Source organism: Tyto alba, unplaced genomic scaffold (assembly GCF_018691265.1).
Source record: "Tyto alba isolate M040663 unplaced genomic scaffold, T.alba_DEE_v4.0 Super-Scaffold_1000006, whole genome shotgun sequence".
Lineage (NCBI taxonomy): Eukaryota > Metazoa > Chordata > Aves > Strigiformes > Tytonidae > Tyto > Tyto alba.
Window position 1 is genome coordinate 22,351,803 of NW_024881272.1, and position 24,861 is coordinate 22,376,663.

A 24,861-nucleotide genomic window follows, 5' to 3' on the forward strand; every position below is an offset into this window, starting at 1 on the left:
ACAATGAACAGGTCTGCGTACTTTAGGAAGATTTTTTCCTACATGAATGTCTTAATTGAAAGCTTGAAAAATATTTTCATGGTTAAAGCTCTGTATGGTATTAGGTTTACCAATTTATTAAGTGTTTTCATTAATAATCTGGATGATGGAATAGACTGTCCCTGTAAAACTTGGAAGAGAAAAATGGATTGAGTGTTAGGGATATCAGCTTGTCAGGGGAATGAAGCAGTTCTGTGTTAAGTATTCTGGGTATTATAGCGAATCAGACTAAGAGTTAAAATCCAACGATACCAAAACAAAAACTGTTCTGGGTAATAGTAACAAAAGCATCAGATGTGAGGCACAGGAGGTAATTATTCTGCTCTACTTGGTGCTGTGCTTGTTGTGGAATCTCATCTGTACTGTTCCCAGTTTTGGATGCAATGTGATGATAAATAGAAGTTGAGGAGAGGTTATTTCAGAGGCAACCAACAAGACTCATTGAAAAAGAAGCTGTTCTCTCGCTTAAAAGAATGCTGAAGGTGCAAGAGTTCTAATGTGGAAATAATCGCTGGATAATAGTGAACAATTTTTCCTAGGTGAGTAGGGATATTTGCCTCAGCTTTAGCAATGATGATTTGTGCTGGGCTTAGGTAGCCTATTAGAAATCTAGAAATCTTCTAGCACTTCTGTCAGTCTTTTCCACTGGGTGTCTGAGAATCCATAGTCAAACATAAACTGTGATGCACTCAGACCAGGAATGAGACACTTTAAACTAGCAGAGTTTGTGAAATGCCTCTGTCACTGCAGTAAAAGACATTTTCACACTACAACTGTTTATCGTGCTGTTAAAAAAAAAAAAAAAAAAAAGAAATCCCGAGTTTGCAGATATGAAATAAATGTGTTTATGTTTAAGACAGACAGTTCCAAAGGGATGACTGTCTTGCTTTTAGCTCTTTGAGAACTCTACAAGGGATTTTATGCCACAGAAATGGAAGTAGCCTTTTAAAGTAAGAGTGTGGGAGAACTCCAGATGGATGGCTTGTGCATGCTGGAGGGGAAGGCAACAGTTCAGAGAGTAGGTAAAGGAGAAGCCTTTACTGTGAAGAGCTGTCTGATTTGCAGCAAAGAAAGAATGCATTTCAGGAAGGGGCTCTGGAAATTATTTTTTTCCGTAAGCCTTTCACCAGACTGTTTGGATTCTTTGTTCATTTGTTTCCAGTTGAGGAAACACAGCAATGTGTTTGGGTGCCAGGGAAGCTGTCATTTCAAGAAGGGAAAAATCCAGTGGAGTCCTTGGTTTAGGACTGTGAATCTAGATTTGAGCTGTTAAAAGCCTGTTGTTCAGTGTGGTAACTGTAATCCTCTCTTCTGGAGAAAACTACATGAGGGGTATGGGTGACTAACCAGCTCAAAGGTTGATTTCTCTGAACTTTTGAAGGTTTTTTGCAAGTAGTGTAGCTAATTGTTCATCTGAACCCCCAGCATCAAGGAGAGTGCTTCAGATACTGTGTGACGTAGCTGAACAGTATAATTGTAGGGAAAAAGATTCACAGAAGAGCTATTGAATTACTCAGTAGTAACATAAGGCATATGTTACATAATATGCTTCAGAGGTGAGAGCTAAGTGGTCTGTCTGCTTAATAAAGCAAATGAAAATGACCTGCTTGTTAGCTGTAAAATTATCGCATGTTATACTTTTACTGACTTAAAGACCAGTTTCTTCCTTTCCTGTGACTGGACCATTAGGAAATGAAAGAAGTTCTGAAGACAAATCTGTGATGTAAATTCATTACTGAACTTGGGTAGTCCAGAAAGCTGTTTCTGCAAGTTTCATCTAAATTAGTCCTGTGTCTAGGGATAGATATATATAGAGATAGATATAAATGCACATAATCTATTTCTCCAGTCTCTTAATTGAACTGTGGCTGGAAGCACTACAGTAATTATTTTAGTTTCTATGTTGGAATAGTGAGCTTGAGTATCTTTGATCCAATAAAGGTTGGATTTTGTTTTCAAATAGAGAAATGACACTCGATTGATTGCTGTTATGGGTGCTATAATGGGCCTTCCCATCAGTAATGGGCCGAAAGGTTGCTAGGTAAGTTAGAGGCTTCATGCACTGTTCACCAGCTGTATCAAGATAACATGAAAAAGGGCAAAAGCAGTATTTACTAATTCATATCAGACAAACTCAGAACCATTTTGATAACTCTGCATATTTTATTTGAATACTGTTGTCGTTGTCAGCTGTTGAGCTGCCTGAGTGAAGCAAAACATATTTTAAGGTATCCTGTAATATCTGTTTGACAAAAACTGCTGTAGGTTAAGCTGTCTGTGGTAAGATACTACAAACCTGCCAAATCTGAATTCAAGGGAGAACAGCCACACCCATTGTTGCTACACATCCCTGACAGTGGTAAAGGCATCTTGCGTTTGAATTTTACTGCTCTGTCTAGATACCACACTATGACTTGCAAACCTACTACATGCAGTGGGGTCTATGGAAGGTAATTTATTTAGGGTTTTTTATTTAATTAAACTGTTTCTTCTCCTTGACAGTATATTTGACGTGAAAGTTCTAGGCGTTCAGCTTTGCTTGGGAGTCACATAGTCATGTGAGAATGCTTACTGTTCTATTAACAGAGCTATGCTGATGGGAGCTAACTTCTGACCAAGCTATCCAAGTAGAGATGTCAGAAGATTGGCGCCAACAAGTAGTAGTGGCTAAATGATAATGTAGTCCTAGAAATCTGTCCTTCCAGCAGAGTGCAACACTTGGTGACATTTGAAAATTTTTATTTAGACCCTTTTGTAAATTCATATGGTCCTATATTTTGGTAAAGAGAGCCTCAGGGCAGGGTTATTTCATACAAGTATCTGTTGTGTTGAAGGTATGTCCCACTAACAGTGGGATATCAGCATAAAGTTTTAGCAGTATGTTTGGCTATAAAACTTATTATGTGGATGAAGCAGTTTTCATTTGTGGAGCAAAAGTTAAAATGCCTATCTAGACCTGACTTTTCTTTTAATGAAATCTGGTGTAATTTGATGTGGTATGTTGTTGAATTATCTAAGAATCCTGGTTCTCAGATTCTAAATTTACATAGTGATTGGCTTTTTCTAACACAAGATGTCTTGGGTTTTCTTTAAAGGACTAAAGCCAAGAAGTTTCTTTCAAGTTAGTATTATAGGCACTCATTTATAATGATACTGCTAACATTTGACTTTTTTTCTCTTTGATTGATAGATTATCCTGTTTTTCATCATATAAATTCATTTGGAAAAGCAAACCTGAGATTTGGAAAATTCACAGGAAAACTTAGAGATCTGCTTAAAGGGGCAAGTGGTTTTCTCATATTTGCCATACAACTATTTTATACTGAACTAAGAAAATTCTGTTCCATTTATTCATTTTGAATTCCCTATATACATCTGGCTTAGTGCAGTCTAAGCAGTTTTCTCACTGAAAACCTTTCAGCTCTTCATTTTGCCCAGGAAATGAGTAAAACAACTAGGCTTTTTCATTCTTCCAAACAGATGGCTTTTCTGGCTTAGCTCTATACTTAAACCATCCAGAGCTGACAATTAGTAGCAGGAAGCAAAATAAGAGTTCTAGATTTCTGAAGTGTCAGAAAGAAAGACAAATCAGTTTCAGCGTTATTTCACAGAAATTATCTGGTTGCAAACAAACTTGGTTTATATTAGCCTTCAGAATCTTAGCAGATTAGAAAATAGTCTGTTCACTAAAAGAATTTAAAAGTGCTATTCTCACAGTGAAAAGTATAACTTCTTTTCTTGCATATAGTCTATAATATATATATAGTGCTGTTTAAAGCATGTGACTTGTCTTAAGAATAGCTTCAGCCTAGCTTTCAGCCATTCAGCAAGGTGACAGGGCTGTTTCTCCATTAAAAAACAGTGTGAACACTTCCACACAATAAGGTAAAATGTCATCTGTTTATAATACATTTAATATTACAGATGTCTGCTTACAATAGCAGAGTCAGGTTTTTCGTAGAAAGCTGGTATTATTTACTCTATCAGAACTTTTCTCTCTTCTAAATGTGTCTCAGCTGAGACATTCAGCTAGAAAAAGAAGGTCCATTTGTGAGAAATGTATTACTGATGTGTCTGATAGGTTTTATGTATTGTCAGTGATATTCCATGCCAAGTCACTTGTCATCAGGTTTCCTAATAAGGGTCATAGATGGGTATATGTGTGGACTTAAGAAAATGCAGTAGGAACTTGATCACTCAAATAGGATGTTTATAAGATGAATAAGCAAGAAATTTAATTTTCTGACTTGTTCATGATTGAATTGATTAACTAGAAGGGTAAAATACAGGCTCTGGTTGTTGAAATGAGTGGACACGAGGAAACACAGCTAGCACTTGACTTACTTGACACCATTATGAAATGAATAGTCAGTAAAAAAATAAAGTTGGAGTAATAGGAATACACTGGTTATTTTTGCAGTTTTGATACACCTTTATGCAATGCTAGCAAATCTCAAATCACTTATTTTTCTTACTAGGCATTTGTTCAGCAACATGAGAGGTGCAAAAATAAAGCAGTCGCCATCCACAAAATGTTTTCATAATATAAATGAAGTTGAGATTTCATTTTCAGATATGTTCATCCTTTCTCAATTGGAACTCACAAAGAACTTAATATACCTTGAGAACTTTAGTGAGATCCATTTTTGGAATAACTTACCACACGAGAAAGTAAATCTTAAAGTACTTTGAGAAGAATAAAGAGGGCAGAGAAGAAGAGGCATTTGATTTTTACAAGTAAGAAAAAACTCAGCTCAAAATAAATTGTCAGCTGTCAAAAATTAAAATTAGCAATTTTTTTCTCTTCTCATAGGACAATGCCAAAACCTTTTCATTTTCATTGTTTGTGAGTAGTTTTGCCCAGAAAGGAATATTTTTCTAGGTGACCAATTTTGTTCTGTCCAGTGTGTTTTTTAATGTACATGCTAAAACAAGATGTCCTGGTTACCATGGTGATAGATTGCTTCCCCCCCACCACCACCTCCCTTCCTCGGGGTGTCTGTTAAAATGCCAAACCCAAATGAACAGAGATGCAGCACTGGCTCATGCTGTGAATGCATGTTTATTTCCACCAGTGCTCACACCTTCTCTTTAGGACCAGAAGATTACTTTGAGATTTTCAGTTATAACAAAAAAAATGCACTCATGCTTGCCAAAATGATAATTTATCATCAGCTATTAATTTAGTTAGACAATATTTTCAATTAAATTCCTAGTCCAGTACTGAGGTTTTATATTTAGACTGACTTTACAATTTAACTGTAGAAGCAAGAAATAAGATATTTATTTAACTATGAACTCTTTTTTGGTGTCTCATCTTCTAAGGAATTTTTAGCAAGGGAAACATACTCTCTCATACCTTGTTTGTCTGTAGAGGTAATTTGTCTCTTAAACTAGATCAGTAACAGTCTGAACTTTATTTGTGACCTTGACTCTGCACACTCAAGTGCTGACGCTAGTCCTCCTGGACTTTTTCTGTAGATATCGAAAAAGATCCAGGTAATGGAGGCACTTTCTGGGCTTCTGCTCTGCAAGCCTCCTCCAAAAGATGTTAAGTTTCCTGATTGCACTGTTAAGCTAAATCTGAAAAGTGCCTACTCTACTCTGGATTTGAGCCCTGAGCAGGGATCTCTCCTTCTTGAACTGTCAGTGGTGCTGCTGCCTACTCCTGTGTGATGGCAATTAGGTTTAAACAAAAATTCAGTCATTTACATCTTGTATGAGAGGGCCCTAATCACAAGCTAGTCTTGTCTTTGGAAAAAGCCACTTGCCTAAAGGCTAGGCAGAAATGTGCCAGGTCTTTTTTTCTTTTTGATTTAGACACCTACATTTTTCTTAAACTTCTGTGTTTTTCTGGTTTACATTGAACATACTACATGCTGTTTAGTTTGAGTAACAATAGAGCACTTTATTGTGATCTAGGACCTGAAGGAATATGCAAGGTAGTCAAAACAGCAATAGGGATATTCCATGACCTGACTCATCTTTCTGTAGCTTTTCCATAATTCAAAGTATTAATGCAGAACCACTAATATATGAGAGTGCTCCATACATGTAATAATGGGAAGTTTCTAAAGGAGAGGGGAAAATAAAAGTGGTTGTTTGGATAGGAATTCATAACGTCTATAAATGGTAAAACTCAGAGTAAGCTGACGCTTAAAGTCAGTGCTGATGTGAGCACTCCAATAAGGTAACTATTAATGCAGACTTTTTAATGCAGAATTTAATGCAAATTTATTAATGCAGACAATTTTTCAGTAGCCTTAGGCAAAAACACCTGTGCCCATATAGGTCCAGCTTCCATTCTAACCCCATTTAGTCAGAACTTCCCTGTCTCACATAAATGAAATCTTCCAGAACCTGGAAGTCTCTGGACTGTTGTTTTCTTGAAGCCTGAGTCACAGTTTATATACTAGAATAGTAACACGCTCAAAGTAACTAAAATAAAGCAGATTAAAAAATACAGTTGATTGAAATATTTTAGACACCAGTATTTCAGTTTTGAAATATAAAGCCTCACTCTTGAGCATTAAAAACTAGAAAGTAGAATGCATTCTGAAAGTCAAGGAGCTTCCTTCTTGGTATACTTCTTTTATGTTAATGAGTTCCAATCTGGAATATTTTTTTTAATAATGCATTTCAGTCTAGCTATTGTTGCATATCTACGTAACTTTGAAGCCCCTACTGAAATTAGAAAAAGCCATTTAAATGGAAATACCTCACGTGTGAGAAGTGTTTATACATTATACTGAATATAGTCTAATTATTAAAAATAAGTATAAGTATTAGGTTTTCTTAACGGCAACTTTTTAGACCAATTTGGATTAGCTTGCCCTTACTTTAAATATACAGGCATAAAATGGAAATAAACTAATCAATTCCTAAATGTATTTAACTTTTGTAATTGGCAACTTGCTTTTTCAGCATGGAATATGACATCTTTCAGTAACCAAAATAAACTCTGCAGTAGTCTGTGTGGGTTGTAAGACTTCTAAATTGTCTAATGTACATATCCTTTATCAATGACTGGAGATCATTCTGTTTAATAAAGAGCTACAACTTTGATTTTGCCCTGCCTTGTTCCCACAAAAAAAACCCAAAAAAGTTGTTATAAAAACAGGCATTCTGAATTTATGGCTGGAGTGGAGTAGATACTAGACCAGATGACCGCTTACAAGCGTGTGCAATTTACCACAATTGCATATTTTTTCAATTATGATTTTAGTAATTTTTATTATTATTGAGATGCTGACTTCCATAACTACTGTAAAGTCTTTTTCCAAGTAGTATTTGAAATAGTGGAAATACTATTAAAACCATGCATTTTGTTACTATGTTACTGAATTGATAATATTGTAAATTTCAGTTAAAATTATGGCAAAAAGCTGTACAGTCTCTGATGTAAACTAGCTACTGAAGCCACACCTAAATGAGTCAGTAGAGTATGCCTTCGGGCAGAATTTTTATTTTTTTTTTTTTTTTTTAAGTTTAGGCACAAACCAATTTTACTTATCTAAAGCATTTTGCTTCACGTAAAACCACTGAAAATGCTTTGTTGTTGATGATGATAAGGGAAATATAGCCTTTTTCATATTTGTTCTTTACATATGGTAGCATGAATGAGGGGAAAAAAAAATAAATTTGTTTTTAGGGCTCTCCAGGGAATACAGCAGGCAGAACTGAGCTGGAAAACAGAGGACCTATAACAAAACATTAAGTGATTCTGTGTAAGGATGCATATTGAAGCAGAAAATGATCTTAACACTCTTTAAAAATGTGTTGGTTTTGTTTATTTTTCCCTTTTAGCCCAACAAAAACTTCCCTTTTACAACTTTTATTTTCTGTAATTATTGTTGGAATTTTATTCTCAAGAATGCAAATGATTTTTCATTTTTTCTTTTAGAAATAGGTAAATACAAAATCCAAAATGCCACCTATAAAGCACCTACAAACAAAATTATTGAGATTGTAAGGTAATTAGTGCAGAGACTTCTGAGTGTGCTGAGCCAACTCTCATCCAGTCCAGTCCAGGATGGTTTATTAGATTTGGGCTCTACTGTAGAAGTTGGCCCTACTGAATAGAAGCAGGCTTTAGGAAAATTCTCTGCTGTTGTCCAGGGTTTACTGTGCAGCCACCTGAGTAATTCCACACAACCAGACAGTCCACTACAGCTTCCCTTGAGTCAGAACAAGGGGAATCTGAGCTGAACTCAGGGGATGAATTCAGCTATAATCTTCCTTATCCTGCATGCCCTTTTTAAGAGCTAGTGCAGATCTAGAGCTGTGGCCAAGAACATAAGCCCAATTTTAACTGCAGTGTTGGGCAGCAAGCAGTAATAGCTTGCTAATGCTGTTCGTGGGGCATGGTGTAAAGATGCTAGAGTAGCTGTCACAGAACTAACCTAGACGCCCTTAGGATCAACTTCTAAATTGTGCTGAGTTGTAAAGAGTGAACTTTGTTAATCGTTTGTCAGAAAAAAATTCACATTTAATTTGCTTTAATACTAGGAGAAGCAATGAAGCTATTTCATGGATTGAGATATGTAGGAACAGCAATGCTGCTGCTGAAGGTAGGAGCCATGAAACAGCTTCATCAAGGCTGGACCGTGTGGTTTTAGCAGTTCTCTATGCGCAGACATGAGCTGAGGTTTCAGTGACATGGAGGGGTATAAAGCATCTCGGCTCCTGATTTTATAGAAGGTACTGAGTTGGGGGAGGGGAGCTGATGTAGTATTTTTTAGATTGTCCCATTTTAACATGCTGAAAAGTAGCTATTAACACTATTTTCCCTTGATCAGAATAGTGGGTTGTTTGGAGTTTGGTTTGATTTGTGGTTTGTTTTTTGGTTTTTTTTTTTTTTTGCTACCAACATTGATGAGGCCAGGAGAAATTGTTAGTGCCCTATAAATGAGTAATACTCAAGGCTGCCCATAGTAAATACAACTACCAATTACTGGTACAAGATAGCTGCTGTAGCACAGAGGAAACTGCAGCCACAAGACTTAGGAATGTGATATAGTTTGAGTAGGGTATATGAGGAGCAAGAGAGACTTGGCTGGAAGTGAAAATGCATTGGAAAAAGCAATGTGGTGCTGCTAGGCAGGAGCGTATTCCTTTAGACTTAGGAATTATTTAAACACTGCTGTAGGATATCGTGAGTGGATGAAAGAGAGATTTTGAACTGTGAGGACAACAAAGTGAATGTAGAGCCCCAGCCAGCTTCAAAGCAAGCAGGTTTCTCCAGGTTTAAATATAAATTCTCTTGGGTGGAGGTCTTAGTAAAGACTGAGATCAAGCAGGTTTACTATATATGGACTGCTTTTTTCTTCTTTGCATACTGTTCATCTTCCTCTGGAAGGTTAGTTGAGCCAAACTACCCTGTAGATACACAACGGTTGGATTAAATCCAGGGAAAATGAGGTGGGGCAAAAGCCTCCTGAGTATCTCTTTCACTAGCATGAACCATTATCTGAAATATCATGCCATCAACAACTGCTGCTCTTTGTTATCATCCCATCACTAGACATGACTGCCTCTTAGGCAAGATGGCAGAACGTATTTAAGTTCTCCTGAGTGAATTCAAGGCAAACCCTGGTGTAGGGTGTGGCTAGACAATACAGTTTGACTGGTTTAATCCTGTTGCCAAAAAGTTACTGCTGCCAAGAGGATTGTGGTGTTCCTCCCCTCTCCTGGCAACAGTCCCTCACCCCCATCTCGCCTGCCGGCTCCGCAGTGAGCCAATGCAGTTTATCTTCTAGTTGAAAACTAACACACCAGAAACAGGAACAGTTTCTGGTGGTTTAGGAAGTACAACCGGTTTACTATGTGTGTAGATGAGCACGGGTGGGCAGCAGGGAAGACTGTGGGGCAGGAAGAGGGGGACGGGCAAGAGTGCTGCCTCATGTGTCGCAGGCCATCGGATTAGGTCAGCTCTGTTGCTCAACTGCACCCTTAAATGGCCTTGGGAATTTGAAAAAAATCAAAAAAGCCCCCAACCCAATCAATTTTGCACTGAAGCAGCTGAGAACCCTTAGTTTTACTGTGAAAGCACTAACACTTGTCTGAAATGCAGTATCTTCAGCCACTGCAGCTGTTTAGCTAAGTGAATGTATTTCTAAATGGATTGCAAATTCACAATATTTTAGTGCTTACAGGTGCTCCTGTAATAAACAGAAAAAGCACCATTCCTCTTTCAGATCTGGGCATGCAGACAGAAGACTGACTGCATAAGAACAGTGGCATAGCGTCAAGAAAAAAAATTCCTTCCCCCTCTCGTGGGATTTCAGTTGTTTTGAATCTGATCACAGGAGAAGACTTCCAAGTCAGCAAGACACAGGGAAATGTAAGAACTGCTTGGGAAAGTGGAAAAGCTACTGAGGTTTTACTGCAGACTCTGGCATTGCAGAATGAGGGTCGGTGTGACTAGACTTGCAATTAGGATTTTATTAAATCTGCTTTCTTTACAAATGTATCAATCCGTTGAATTGCCACATAGTAACTACTTTTAAAAGCAATTGAAAGTGTTCTTCAGTACTTGGTTTTCCGTACAGAAAACTGTTTTAGTTTACTATTTTCTAGCCATTTGGAAAGCTGTTAATTGTTCATAATGGAAAGATTCTTGCATTTCCTAAGCATTTAACAGAAAACTTGAGTCTTTTGTGTTTCATGGCTACAACAAGCTCTTCCAGATGTGTTATAACTGTAGTGTATCAGGGGAAAAAAAAAACAAGGGAGAGGTTACAAGGATAGTTGAGAGAGACACAGTAGTTCCTCTCTCTCTGTAGTAGAGAGGTAAATAATCTATTAGAGCAGGGTGCCTGCATTAAATAGTAACTGTTGGTGATCACATACACGTTAGCAGACAACCAGACGCCACCAAAAGCAAGAAATTTGAAAGAGCGATTGACTTATTTTTAGCCATACTCCAGAAGGCTGGAGTACCCCACGGTGTCTGTGCCGAGGCATTGCTAGAAGCGCGAAATCCAGAAGCGAGCGCTGGAAATTTTTCAGGGGCCGCGAACAAAACAGCCCGGCTTTTGGGGCACAAAACGGTCTGCGGTGGCCGCCGCGGGGACTGCTAGAGGCAGAAACTGCCTCGCAGGACCTGGGAAGCAGCAGTGCCAGGCAGCAGAATGCTGCCCCTGAGCCGCGCTTCCCCCGTTCCCCTTCCTCACCGCACCAAACCTGCAAGTCACCAGGCGCTGGCCGGCTGCTAGCTCGGCGCCAGAGCGGCCCGCCGGCGGGGGCAGCGGGCGGGACGGCCGCGGCGCTGCCCGGCTCGGCGGGAGCACCCGCGGCCGCTCCGGGCCGCGCCGCCCTCTTCCTCCGCCCGCCCTGGGCGGGCAGGCGGGGCCCCGTCCCTGTCCCTCAGGGCGCCCGGCCGAGCGACCTGCCCCGGCGCCCGGGGGCGCGCCCGCCCCCCCCCACCTCGCAGGGCCGGCCCTCCCCTCGGGGCATGCCGCAGCGCCGCGCAGCCCGGCCCCCCGCCCCGCCCGGGGGCAGCGAGCCGCCCCTCGGCCGTTGGCCGCGGGCAGGCCGGGGCCGGCCGCCTCCGCCCTCTGCCAGCAGGCGGAGCTGCAGGGAGCGGGTCCCCGCCGCAGCGGCGGGAGGGGGAGGGGAAGGAAGCGGAAGGAGCCGCCGCCGCGCTGAGGGGAGCAGGCGCTGTGCGGAGCCGCCGCCGCCGCCACCGCCGCCGCCGCCTGGTGCGGGCAGCACGGAGAGAGGGAGGGAGCGAGCGGCGCACGGGGCTGCGCGGGCCGGCCGCACCGAGGAGCGGGCGCCAGGTGAGGGCGCGGGCCCGGCCCCGGGAGAAGGGGGGACCCGGATGGTGCCGAGTTCGGAACCCGCGAGGGGAGGGGGGAGGAGGGGGAGGAGGAGGAGGTGGAGGAGGAGGAGGAGGGAAGGCGAGGGGGGAAGCCCCCACGTGACCAGCGCGTGCAGGGAGGAGGTGGTGGCTCGCGCGCACTGTTCGAATCAGCTGGCCCGCAGCGGCGCCCCGTGCGCGTGCGCGGCGGCTCCGCCCCGTTTCCCCCCCCCCCCCCGTCCCCCCCGCGTTACGTGTGCGTATGCGTCTCCGTGCGCGCGCCCGGCCTGACGGCGAGGCCGGGGACACGTGCGCGGCGCCGCCGCCGCCATGTTGGGACTGAGATGAGTGCGGGCAGCGCGCGCGCGCGTGTCTGTGTGTGTGTGTGTGCGTGCGTGCGCGCGCGAGAAGGAGTGAGTGGAAATCTCGCGAGGTCGCGCGGTCCCTGCGGGAGCGGGCCGGCTGCGGGATGGCGGCGCAGCGCTGGGCGTGCTGGGTAATGGTAACGGGGGCCCGGGGGGCGGGGACCCTGGGACCAGCCTCCTCCCCGCCATCGTGCCCCGGGCCACACGGGGAGCGGGGCGGGGTTGGGCGCCCCGGGGAAGCGCGACTGGCTCCGCTCCCTCCTCCCCCCCCCACGCGCCGGCCCTGCCCCGCCTCACCTCAGATCACCTCACGCCCGCCCCTCACTGCGCCGGGGCCGCGGCAGCGCCCCCCCCCCCCGCCCCCCCGGCTCTCCAGAGGCGCGGCGGCGGCGTGGCCCGCGCCCTCCCCATCGCTTGCTCCGCGCCTCTCCCCTCCAGCCGCCGCACCGCCTCTGCCCTGGCGGCCGAGGCCCTCCGGCTTGCGGGCAGTGCTGCTGGCGCCCAGGCGGGGTGGGTGATGTGTCCCCTGGGTGCCCCGCGCTGTCCTGCCACATCACCTGCCTGAAAGGGCGCCCAGCTTCACGGCGCCAACTCGGTTGTGCCTCGGAGGGCTCTAGTGCTGCTTTCACAGCCTCTTGTCTGTGTTAACACTCGGAGGTCCTTTGGCCCTTTCTCGACCAGCTTTGGGCCATACCCTTGCCCCCCACAAGCACTTCATGGTGGTTTTGTGGTCTCGGCTTGCCTTTCATACTTGTCCCATGCTGTTGCTTGTGTACTCATTCAGGTTTCTGCTTTTGAAGCCAAACTGCTTCTACCTTGTAGGAACGCTGATGTTAAAGGATGCAGGGGTCCCAAAAGAGAGAGATTTTAACATCACAAATCTGGTATCTCTTCAGGCTGTGATGTATGTCCCATTATATCTCAAACTTCTAATGTACATTTCTGTTTTCACTTGTATTTGGAAAAATAATTTCAGTAGTATTCAAGCATCCCAGCGCAGCAATATCCCCTTTGTCTCCCGGTCCTGATCTCTCTTAAGGGAGAGCATATGGTTCTGCTTCTTCCTTATGGTGTCTTGTATTCCATCCCTGATTATCCAGAAACACTGGCAGTTTTTGTAGTCTTGGAGTGTAACTGTGTTTTACTAATCTGGTTTTAGGCTGCCACGTAAGTGATACTAAATTTTTATAAAAGAATTTGTTCTTTAGGCTTTGAAGTTTCAAGCTTGATTTTGGAAATATGTTTGTAGTGGTTGTACATATATTGGCATGTTTTCCATTGATATTGCCATTAGTGTACTGATAGTGATCGTTTAATGAGGCTTTTAAGGTGAAGCTCTAAGTGTACCCTGTATTTCATATAACTACTAACTTGTGCAACCTTTTGTGAATATGCTTTTTTGCTATATTTCTAATTTATGGTTAGATATTATGCTTCACCTTCCTTCCTCGCTGCTACAAGGACTGGTAGGTTTGGGATAGCAAAATTTGATTCTTTTCTTAAGCAGGTATAACTTTTCTGAAAATAAGCCAGCAAGTTATTGTTGTGGTTTGTTTTCAAGTATCTTTTAATCTTACTAATACTGTTAGTCTGACAGTACAGTATTTGCTTAATCAGAAGTGGAAAAAAGTTTATTTAAGGAAAAAAAAGATGGCATTTGTTAAACAGTAGGAGAGAAAAATGCAGTTCTTTTAAAGTAAAGAATGTATGGTAAAATGTTCAAACAAATAGCTACCAGGTGAAATTTTCACCCAGTTGAAGTCACTCATGAAATTCCCATTGCCTTAGAAGGGGTTAGCAGTTAGTAATTTACTTTAACATGTGACTTCTAGCAGGTTGTTCAGAACCTGAACAACTGTGGTTGCAGGCTTTCTCCATCACTCTCCTACTTATTTCATAAAAACATCCTCTGTCTTGAATTTACAGTAAGGCTTTTTGTGAAGGACTGTTGAGCAGAAATTGTGACCTTAAATTGAAATACTGTTTATAATTTGTGGCTAGTTATTTAGTCCAATATAGGTAGTTCTTGCAATTCTTAGTTGTACCACTGATAACTGAAACGATTTTTCCTTTGCATTGCATACTCCAGGTGTATAATTACTAAGGAGATAAGCTCTATTAAATAGCTTAGTTTCTAAGCTATTTAGTCATGAAGTTCAATTACATGATTTGTCTCATAATTTTAAACATTTCTGGAAAAACAGAAATAGCAAATGAGATTTTTGAGCTCAATGTTATTACAGATTTAATGTGCAAAAATAGCTAGATCTCTATTTCACAAAATTTGGGAATGTGTCCTAGTATGGGCTTCTGTTCTACAGCTGAACAGCATGTGACTGCTCTGATATTTATCAGTGTTTCTAACATCCTTATGTAGTGAGATTCCAGTCTGCTGTCCATAGTCTCATACAGAATGAAGGCTTCCAATGTTTCCAAGAGACTTAAAGATTTTTTGTTTCTGGTTCTTCCAGATCGTTCTAGGTATGTTGATTAGGTTGAGTTCTGATCAGTAAGAGTTGTCTGGTTGATACAAGGTGGAAAGACTTTCACTCTGCTCTCTTACTACCTTGTTGAAGGGAAATAAGAAATTTTTTGCCCATGTTTCTAAAAGTACTCGGTAAGTTGGAACAGAAGTCTTTACAGTCTGACCTACTTCCAATTATGGAGATTTTCTTGGCTTTTAAATTAGTCTTTCACATTTGAAAAGTTCTCTTTTAAAGTTTTTAGAGCTAATCTTTTGGGACTTGTTTTGTTTTGATTTTCCCCAAAATGAAAGTCTTTGCATTGTGTGGGAACTGATATTATAGGTCTCTCTGATCATAAAGAACCCTATTTGCAAGAGAGACCTTACTTTTCAAGTATTCAGCACTTGCTTAGATCCATAGATGTACATCGCATTCACAGTTCTAGAAATGCAATACTGTAAGACCTATTGTTCCCTTTCTTTAGGGTTGGTTTAAACATACTCAGATTATTCCAGACAGATATTTGTAGAACTTGTCCTTAAAAACCTTGAACAAGAAAAATTCTGCCACCTCTGTAGGCGGGAGTGAAGTTGCAGTTAAGTGAGAAACTTTCTCACTTCTGTAGTGAGGAAGGTTTGGGGTTTAGTTTTTTTGGGTTTTTTTAGCTTCCAAATTAAGTGTTCTTTGCTGGAAATGAAGCTGCTGATTATAAGAACTTGCTTCTGGTAAACTTTAACACAGGTATATTGTTCTATTTTAAAAACATTGTAAATACGATTTCTGCTTCAAAAACTGCCTTAGTTGTAGAAGAGCTATCATGTGGGTTTGTTTTAGTTTTGTGAAGACCTTTGTGTTTGAGTAACTTGTAAAACACTGAAATGCAGAGCTGAACATAAAATAGTGTGTTCTCTTTCTTAATGGGCAGTGTTTTTCAAACAAAAGACTTAAAAAGATTATCTGATTCAGTGCAGCTTTCTAATCAAAATACAATACTTGGGTTTGATAATTTGTACAGTTTGTATTTAAAATGTGTTAACAGTTTGCCTCTAACTACTTTCCCTTACACAGTTTGTCATTCAAAATTTTTTTATATCTTCAGAATAAAAGCTTAGTAGCTTAACTGTTCTTTAAATTTACTTTAATGTTTTGATGCTTTTAATGAATTCAGTTAAATGTAGAAATACAGAAAGGTCAGCTAGTCCAATCCTCTCTTGTTTGGAGGTGTAGCAAGATCATTCCCTCTGATGACAAAGTTCCTCTTTGTGTTGCTCATCACCCCATGGTTAAAGTTTTACCTGATACTCAATTTAAATATTTTTGCTTTGCATTAAGCTGATTGCTTTGTGTCTTGTTGCTTCAGAAAACAGTTGATTGTCCTTGTAGCGATGTTTTATCTATTAGATTGCTGTTAGGTGCTCTCCATTTTTTCTGGTCTATTGAACATTATCATAGGACATAGGAATATGAATGTTGGCAAGATAGACAATTAATTTGATTGTCCAAGATTTTAAAGATGTTTTACTAGTTCAGATTTTAATACAGTATTTAAGCACAACTGTTTTGATTAGTGGGTACACATGTGCCAGACAAACTAGAGGTAAAAAGCATAAAAGCTTTCCTTTTAGAGGATACATCAGTAGTAGGGCAGTGGGATTTTGTCAGTATCTTACTGATTTGCCATGAGAAATGCCTGATTTGTGTCCCTAAAATGTAGTGATTTGAACTTTGTTTAAAACAATTATTTTATTTAGAAAATTTAAAAGTGAAAAAGGAAATGGATGTTCTTGAGAGTTTGCTTGATGGTATGTAAATGGTAACATCCTGCTTTTTGTTGTTGTTTTTGTCTTATTGGCATATATATACATAAACAAAATCTGAATTTTTCAGAGCTGGTGTTTTGGGTGGTGTTTTCTTTTTTTTTTTTCTCGTGAATTGCAGTGCCTCTATAGTATCTCTAGTATGGGAAAGAAAAACAGGGATATAGCCGAAATTCAAAATTGGAAGAGCTGTGCAAGTGGGTTACTGTGCCACATGCAAATATGTTAAAGGGGGAGGAAAATGGTAGAGCCTCTCCTGTATATTGCTGTTTGAAAGATACTCTGCCTGTTCAGTAGTGTTGACGTTAGGAATTTTATCTCCACAGCTAAAGAATCTAGAAACACCAAAAATAGATACTGTCAGAGAAGGTTTGCTGTGCTGGTTCGTTACTTATTAATTAAATGCTTTAAGGACATTTTAAATTGAAGGCATGCATTGAGTGGAATTGTGTAGGTGTATTTTCTGAATTTAATCCTGTTTAGTCTTTCAATTTGTGACCTGGATGATAGAACAAAGCAGATTCACTAACAGATCTGGGAGGGAATACAATCATTAGAGTGTGAAATGGTCTTGACAAATTGAATTAATGACCTGAACTATATGGGATGCAGTTCAGTAATGAGAAACACAAAATAATACATTTCAATAGCAGCAGTAAACTTAAATATGAGAAACAACTGGCTGGGCAACAGTTCTGCAAATAAGCAACTGTATCACAAAACAAAACAAAAAAAAACCTGAGTCATATGGGGATATAGGAACAGGATTGTTGTGTGTTAGGTAGGAAATTCTTCTGCAGTGCTTGGTGTAAGGCCTCAGATGATGTATTGTCTCCATTTGTGTTACTCTGGTTCAAACAGATTTGGACCAATTGAATATTTAGAGAAGAGTTGTATTAATGGCCCTCAAGGAAGGACTGAAAGAATTGCACTTGTTGAGTCTATAACAGAGACGGGGAGACATAATAGGCTTCAAATATGGTAAAGATTGCTACAGAGAAGAATGTAATAAACTGTTCTCTCTAGGTAGGATAAGAAATAATGATCCTAAAAAGCACAAAATGAGATTTTGATGTTAGAAAAAAATTTCCAGCTCTGTGGATAGATAATGACAGGGTTAAATATCTGAGGGAGGTAATGGGATATCTGTTGCTGAAGGTGCTCTAGAAAAGGTTAAATAACCTCCTTTTAGAGGTGATTTAGATATAGTTGGTCTGTTCTTGGCACAGGAGGTAGGATGGCTTGTCAGCATTAGATCTCTTCACATTTTTATGATTTTTATAATATTTCTGGCCATGATTTAAAAAAACAAAACGAAACTTCATGGTGGAGGAAAAAAAATTAGTGATGTGACAGTTTGTAAGATGTAGTTTTAAAAAAAAATAATCATCAGATATATTCATTAAAGGCTTTTTTTATAGAGCATTTATTAAAGCCTTCTGTGATATAATATTGAAAATAAGTAATAGAGTATTCATTGTAGATTTATGATCATTGACTTACCTTTATGTGTTCTTTATGACCTAGTAGAAATAAGCTGGGCTAGAGTTGAAGTCTTTCAGACGATTTCGTTGAAGAGAAGCGAAGTTCAAATGATTGAGTCTAGGGAGCCAGGGAATCAGGTGCAAATCATGCAACTTCTTCTTTCTGTAAAATAGAGATAACAGTTATTATCTGAGAGATGTGTTTTGAGGGAGAATCATCACCTGTAAAGTATCTCCAGGTTCCTGAAGAGTTACATAAATATGTTACTTAAAATTGGTTTGCGTTCCATGAATTAGGATTTAAGATTTAAGTCTTCCATGCCCATTGCTGTGTAACAGTCACAGTATGGAAATGCCTGAATAGAAATGTTTCCTTTCTACTACATATGCTAGTTTTAAACAAAATTTCTCCTCTGATATTTTTTTCGGTGATGTAAAAGTATTTTATTAAATTGGAAGAACTAAACTTGACACAAATGAGTTGTTAAAGCTTTTTAGGGTTAAAAGTACTGGGCAATTTGATAAAACTGTGTTTTGAACCAGATTCAGTTTAATGAATTATTCTGCACTTTTTTCTATTCAAAATCAGCTGCCTACCTTCCACGTGACCTTGTTCAAGGAAACTTCTGGGTTTTGATATTTGACAAAGCTGCCATGTACTTAATGACAAGTGAAGGGTAGGCTCTGTGTCATGTATGTATCTGCTTTGTAATTAAGAAAAGGGTTAAAGTGAAACAAAATCTATCACATTCTCAATGTTTAAAAAAAGTGTAGAGAATTTAGATAAAATAATACTTTCAGTCTATTACTGCCTAATTATAATTAGGCTTTTAGGGCATTTTTCCATCTTGTCAATGGTACGGATTAAACTTTATATATACTTCACAGGGTATCATCCTTCTGTTTATTGTAATTAATGGGAAATTAGTCACCAAACTATTGAGAAACAAAGTGTCGGTAACTGACATGGCACTGGTTTTAGGTCCTGATTCAATGCTTGCTTACTTATAGTTGCAAATGCAGCAGAACATGGTGGAAGTTGATTCTAACAGTTTCATGTACTTTATTTCAGTTAAATAAATGTGCTCCCAAACCTGCTAATGAGAATCATATTTCTAAAAATAAAAACAGGAAGAATGGAAACATTGTTCACTATATTAGAATGATGTCAGAAAGGGAATTTGTTCTTTTCCTTAAATATTTTAAATCTTCCAGGAATTTTCCTTCTATGTATCACTGCAGTACAGAGGCTTTTTTGTAGAGTATTATAAAGGGGTCACAGTGTCTCATGCAGAAAGGGCACAAAGGCTTAAGTCTTAGGCAGAGACAGGTGCACCTATTCCCTAAGGTCCACCTGAAGAGCTGTAACTGAGAAGAAAAAGGCTGTTTTAACCTGGAGTTTGGAGAAGCATTGCTTGCAGCGTAGACTGGGGGAGTGTATAGGCAGTGACTGACTAAAAGGCTTGGGGTGGGAATCTATTAGTGTTCCAACAGATGCTGGAGTTTGTTCGCTTGGTTTTCTTCCGTTTGCAAGTGTATAAAGTTTTGTGACAACTTCAACTATTTTATTAATCACTCTAAAGTTAGAATATATTGATAGATGTTTTCTCTTCCACTCACTACCTTCTTTTCATTCACTTGCACTTTCTCTGTACACGTCTCTGAAAGTCAGAGTATAACTAGCAGTGAGTTTTATTGTATAGGTACACATGATTGTATTGCTTTTGTTAGTAACTACTCTGTCTAAATTGTCACTTGAAAAGATTTGACAATGTTTCTGTGCTTTGCAATGCTGCCAGCACTGTTCTTTAGGTATTTCCTCAAAAGCTAGGCCTCAGGAAAAAGGAAGCTAACCAGATGTTCTCAGTTCTTTTCAATCCCCAGTCTGCAACTTTTCTGGGTTTGTTTTTGTTTTAAACTTATTTTGCTCTGGAAAAATAGCCAAAATAGAAAGCGACCACATCTTATGATTTTTTTTTTTAACTAGTTTTCTATTTTTAGCAGAATCATGGTGTTTACTGCATCAGTTTTCTGGAAATTCTGCTATATCCAGTGCATTGCAAAAAATTCAAAAAGGCTGAAAAAAATCATTATTCACAGTATCATTGTGGAGGCTGCAGTAAAGCAATTAGTTTTCATATATGCTTGCATAGTTTTAAATCCATCTGTGAGGAAGTGGTTTCTAATAGAACAAAATGTAGTTACCTCATTTCTCTTCAGTGAGGTCAGCTGAGAGTTTCTCTGGATCATATAGTTGGGAATCCACTGATCCTTTGTTAAGAGGATTCCTAAGATACATCAGATGGAGAAGGTTCTTCACACAGCTGCCATCTCATAGCCAGTGCTGAAAAGGACAGTGAGAAACATTTACTCTTTGTATGATGTCCTAGTGCAAATAAAGCTTTCTACCCCGCCCCAATGTGAAGTCTGTCTTTTTCAATTTTTTTTTCCTACTTTACAGTTCATTTCAAGACTTTTTAGATCCTAAGTCTTACCTCAGTGTGGTTTTTGACATGTAGTTTGAACCAAAGAGGATTTTGCAAATCCTCAATAATTGTCTATATTTTTTTTCTCATAAATTGATTGCTTTATGGTATACAGTTTACTGTCAGGACCATTTAAATAATCCAAGTATGTAAGTGTAAAGAAACAGATTTCTTAATGTTAAGATCTAGATAGTCTCTTTTTTGTTGTTGTTTTATGACTACCCCTCAAAAAAACCACCACACCAACATTATAGGTACTTAATTTCTTGTAAATATTTATGAATTTCAGTTACCTCGCTTATGATCTGAAAATAGCCCTGGTTAATTACAGCCCCAAAGTGGTTTTATTGAAACTTCCTATATTGCATGAAGGGTTGTTTTTTTTCTGATATCAGAATTAAGATTGTAGAGAGGGAATCTTTTACAGGGATATGGAAGCGAAGACAGGCCAGTTAATGTAATTTTATCCAGTGTGACTCATGTCACATAGATTTTTCCACTTGAGCAGTAACTCTGGTGATCAGACCTTTGTGTCCTGCTTTTAGGGTATAGCTCATAGTTGAATTTAGTTGCAGTTAGATCAACTGTCTTTTTAAAAAACTCTTCTTATTTGTCCCAAGAAATTCTCCAAATAAATGATTCCAAAGGCCAGGAGATTCTCCACGAGAAACAGGAGAGCTCTGGAGAGGCTTAATGTGTAATATTCTTGGTACCATTTTCAGTTTTGATTCCAGTGTCACTATAGCTTTGTTATATGACTTTTACCAAATAATCATGTGGATGTTTTTTCTCAGTCTGTCCATTCCGTCAGTAGGCCTGATCTGCAGAATTGGCATGAGCTATAATTTAAGTTCTGTTTGCTTGTCCTCCCTTAAATGTGTCCTTTACCATGAGTGGGCTATAGTTGCAGCTTCCCTAGTTGGTTAGCTCTTGCTGCTGCTTTGTGTCATGGTTTAAGCCCAGCTGGCAAGTAAGCACCGTGCAGCCATTCACTCACTCCTTCTGCACACCCTCACCCCCCTGGTGGGATGGGGGAGGAGAATTGGAAGGAAAAGGTAAAACCTCATGGGTTAAGATAAGGACAGTTTAACTGGACAACACAAGGAGAGAAGAAGTAATAATAACAATACTACTAATAAAAGAATGTATAAAGTGAACGATGCAATGCAGTGCAATTGCTCACCACCCAGAACCCGATGCTCAGCCCAGGCCGCGATCACTCCTTCCCCCCTCAGCCAACTGCCCCCCAGTTTATATACTGTACATGATTGTTGTATGGTATGGAATATCCCCTTGGCTAGTTGGGGTCAGCTGTCCTGGCCATGCCCCCTCCCAGATTCTTGTGAACATTAATTCTATCCCAGACAAACCCAGGACACTTTGAAACAAAAGTTTGCTTTTCTTATACTTAGAAATGAAGTTCTGTTGAAGTCTGGACAACTGTTTCTTTTGACCTTCACTGACTATGTTTTCCATAATGAGAAGATGTCAGAGAGACGAAGGGTTTGAATCAGTAACAACTCAGAATATACAAGGCCTATTTCTTTTTTTTCCTCTGATGCTTTTTTGTGCTTCAGGTTCTGTCAGTGCAGACTGGCATCAACTGAATTTCAGTTAAATTTTCAATAGAATTTTAACAGTTTTATATTTGAATGAACAGTAAAACAGAATAAAAATAAAGTGAAATGGGTGGTGCTGTGACCCCTGCTTTGCAGAAGCAGACGGGAAGAACAATTACCCCAAGGATTATAATATAGATTATAGCTGGACAATACTGATGGGAACAGTGAGATGGTTGAATTATTTCCTGTGCATCAGTTATAAAATATTTTAATCCTCATCGTGGAAGATTAGAGTTCCAAGTTAAAAGAATTAACTGTGCTTCTTATGCTTTCAAAGTGTAAGCGAGAGCCTGAGAGTAAGGCTTCACATTACAGCTAACTTGATCCAACAGCTATCTGTCACCAAAATACATAGTTGTGACCCCTGCTTTCTGCTGGCACCTGTGCTCATTTGACCATTACAGTAAGCCTGTTTAGGGAGCTAAACCAGCAGAAAAATAATGGCTCTTTTGTAAAGGCTTGTATTTTCTAAATCAGCTCATTGTGAGATCAGATTGAATACTAAAGCAACAAATGGATGGGAAAAATCGGGATGATGCACCTGAGAGTTACAGGAGAGTGGGATTGCTCCTTTTTGTAGATTAAATCATTTAACAGTAAAATGAAACCTCACCTGGGAAGTCTTGTTGCAAAATTAAAGAGAGAATGATTGAAGGCTAACCAGAGTGTGAATCAACCCTTTTGATAAGGAGTGAGATGATAGATGGGTTAGAAAGGTACAAGGGGAGTGGTGCCATGGACAAAGCAATAAACTAAGGAGATGCTCTTTGGAGAAGTATCTGAATGGATATAAGTGGAGCAAGGGTAAAGAAAAGAGTATCGCAGTAATTAGGATGCAAAATGATGAGATACTCATGAGAATTGCCTGCTTGGGGTAACAGTGGAAACCTTTCTAAATCAAGTCAACTGCTGAAAGAGGGTTCAATCAGTAAAAAAGATATTTGCCAGTGGATCTTTGTAACCTTCACTGTCAATTAATGTGTAACCTTAAACATAGACTCCTGAACTGGCACAACATACTTTCAATTATGAATCTGTTAACTCACACATGGATTTGCAGTTTTATTTCCTCAGTGGCTGTTTAAATACACAGACATTGTAGAGTGGCTCTTTCTCACCACTAAGAGAAAATAAAAAATTATTGTTGGTGTTTTCCTCAGCTGAGCAATGGTAATGCAAACTGTATGCCTGCAGAGCTCCAGTAAGCAAGTAGTGCCCACATTAGCTGGCACATGATTTAAGAGGGGGATTTTCAGTCAAAATAAGCAGGTGTTTTGAATGTTAGAAGATGATCAGAGTTAATTTTGATCAAATACTTACAGAGTAGTGATATTTTAATAAAATTATTTCAGGGATTGCATAAAAAAACCCACCTCTACTCTGATAATAGTTTAGAGATGATAAAAATCTGGTGTGTCTTGATTTCACCACTGTCTTGAGTCAGAGTTGTAGAAGAATCTCACAAAACTGAATGGGTGATAAAATAGAAACTTATTTTCAGAAATGTGAAGTAATGCATGAGTATAAAATAACTTTATGCAAAAAACCCCAACCCTGACTTTAAATCAGCTATTACTGCTCAGGGAAGTGTTCTGATAGACATTTCTGTAAAAACATCAACTTGGTTTTCACTAGCTGTCAGAAAAAGTAAATAGTGTTGAGTATTATTAGAAAGGGGTCGTAACATAAAACATTACTATTCTGTGGTAAAAATCCATGACATACATAGATCATGCTTTGAATATGATTATCCAGCACTGATCTGTCTGCTAGCCTTAGTACAGAAAAAGGCAGCAAGAATAATCAAAAGGTTTGGGATTGCTGCTCTGTGTGGAACACCAAGGAGATAGGCCAAATAAAATATCCATTAATTCTGGGAGAGTACAGCAAAGGTATGTCCTAGGGTCTGTCATGCTGTACATGGTCACTGTATTTCAGTACTTTCTTTGTTTCTAGATACAGTGAAACTAATTTTTAAAGGTACAGAGGTTAAAGATTTTTTTTTTCTTCTGTTATCAAGAAAAGAATGTGTTTAATTGCTTATTGCCCTAGGAGAGATAATATATCACAGAGTTATGAGGGCTTTGTATTTTCAAGATACAGTGAAAGCTGCTTAGGGGCTATATTCTTACTGTATTTATTTTTCTTCTTTTATGGTTACAGCATTGTGCTGTGGGTAACAGTTGTTCATATCTGAATAATATTTTTATACAAATTTTAGATGTTCTCTAAGAGAACTGACAGTTATTTTTTAATAATATTAAAAAAAAAAAAGGTTAAGCAGTTTTATGGATGGCATGTAAATTACATTTGTCAAGTTAATCCTTACTTAATACTTGATGTCAGCTCTTCAGAGGGCTTATTCCTAAGCAAGGAATAAGCAGAGCACTTGGTTTGACACAGTACTGTTAAATCCCTTAGAATAGTTTGAAAAAACTGGGCCTTAGAAAGGGTCAGTAAGGCATTTTCAGGACATCACTGGCAAACAATAAGTGATTTGTTATTAAAAACAGATGTGTAGAGTCTTCTGCTTGATATCTTTATAAATGCAAATGTGCATATAACAAAGTGAATTAATGTGATTTCTAACTTTGTAGCTGCTTTTATTGATTATTTTCAAATCCATACTATAAAGATTCCAAACTGTATCTGTGGCAAACTCAGAAAGCTACTGGTCAAATTGTTCTTGGTCTTGTAAGAAATAAGCATTTGGAGTAACCAGATCTCTATAACTGAATGTTTCAGAGGGATAAAAATCAGAAAAAGAATCCATTTTACAT

The 24,861-nt window shown here is 39.4% G+C and overlaps 1 protein-coding gene across 3 annotated transcripts in view; it reads left to right on the top strand.

Annotated features, from left to right (window-relative positions):
• The first annotated feature begins 11,660 nt into the window (after positions 1-11,660).
• The window catches only part of ZZZ3 (zinc finger ZZ-type containing 3), a 60,229-nt gene continuing 47,028 nt past the window's right edge, over positions 11,661-24,861 (top strand). The window contains exon 1 of one of the 3 annotated variants that reach the window (XM_042804064.1): positions 11,661-11,822. The gene's annotated coding sequence lies outside the window, so the exon portion shown is untranslated. Of the gene's footprint in view, positions 11,823-12,196; positions 12,339-24,861 lie in introns of those variants that run through there. The other 2 variants (XM_042804056.1, XM_042804057.1) reach the window with 2 other exon arrangements.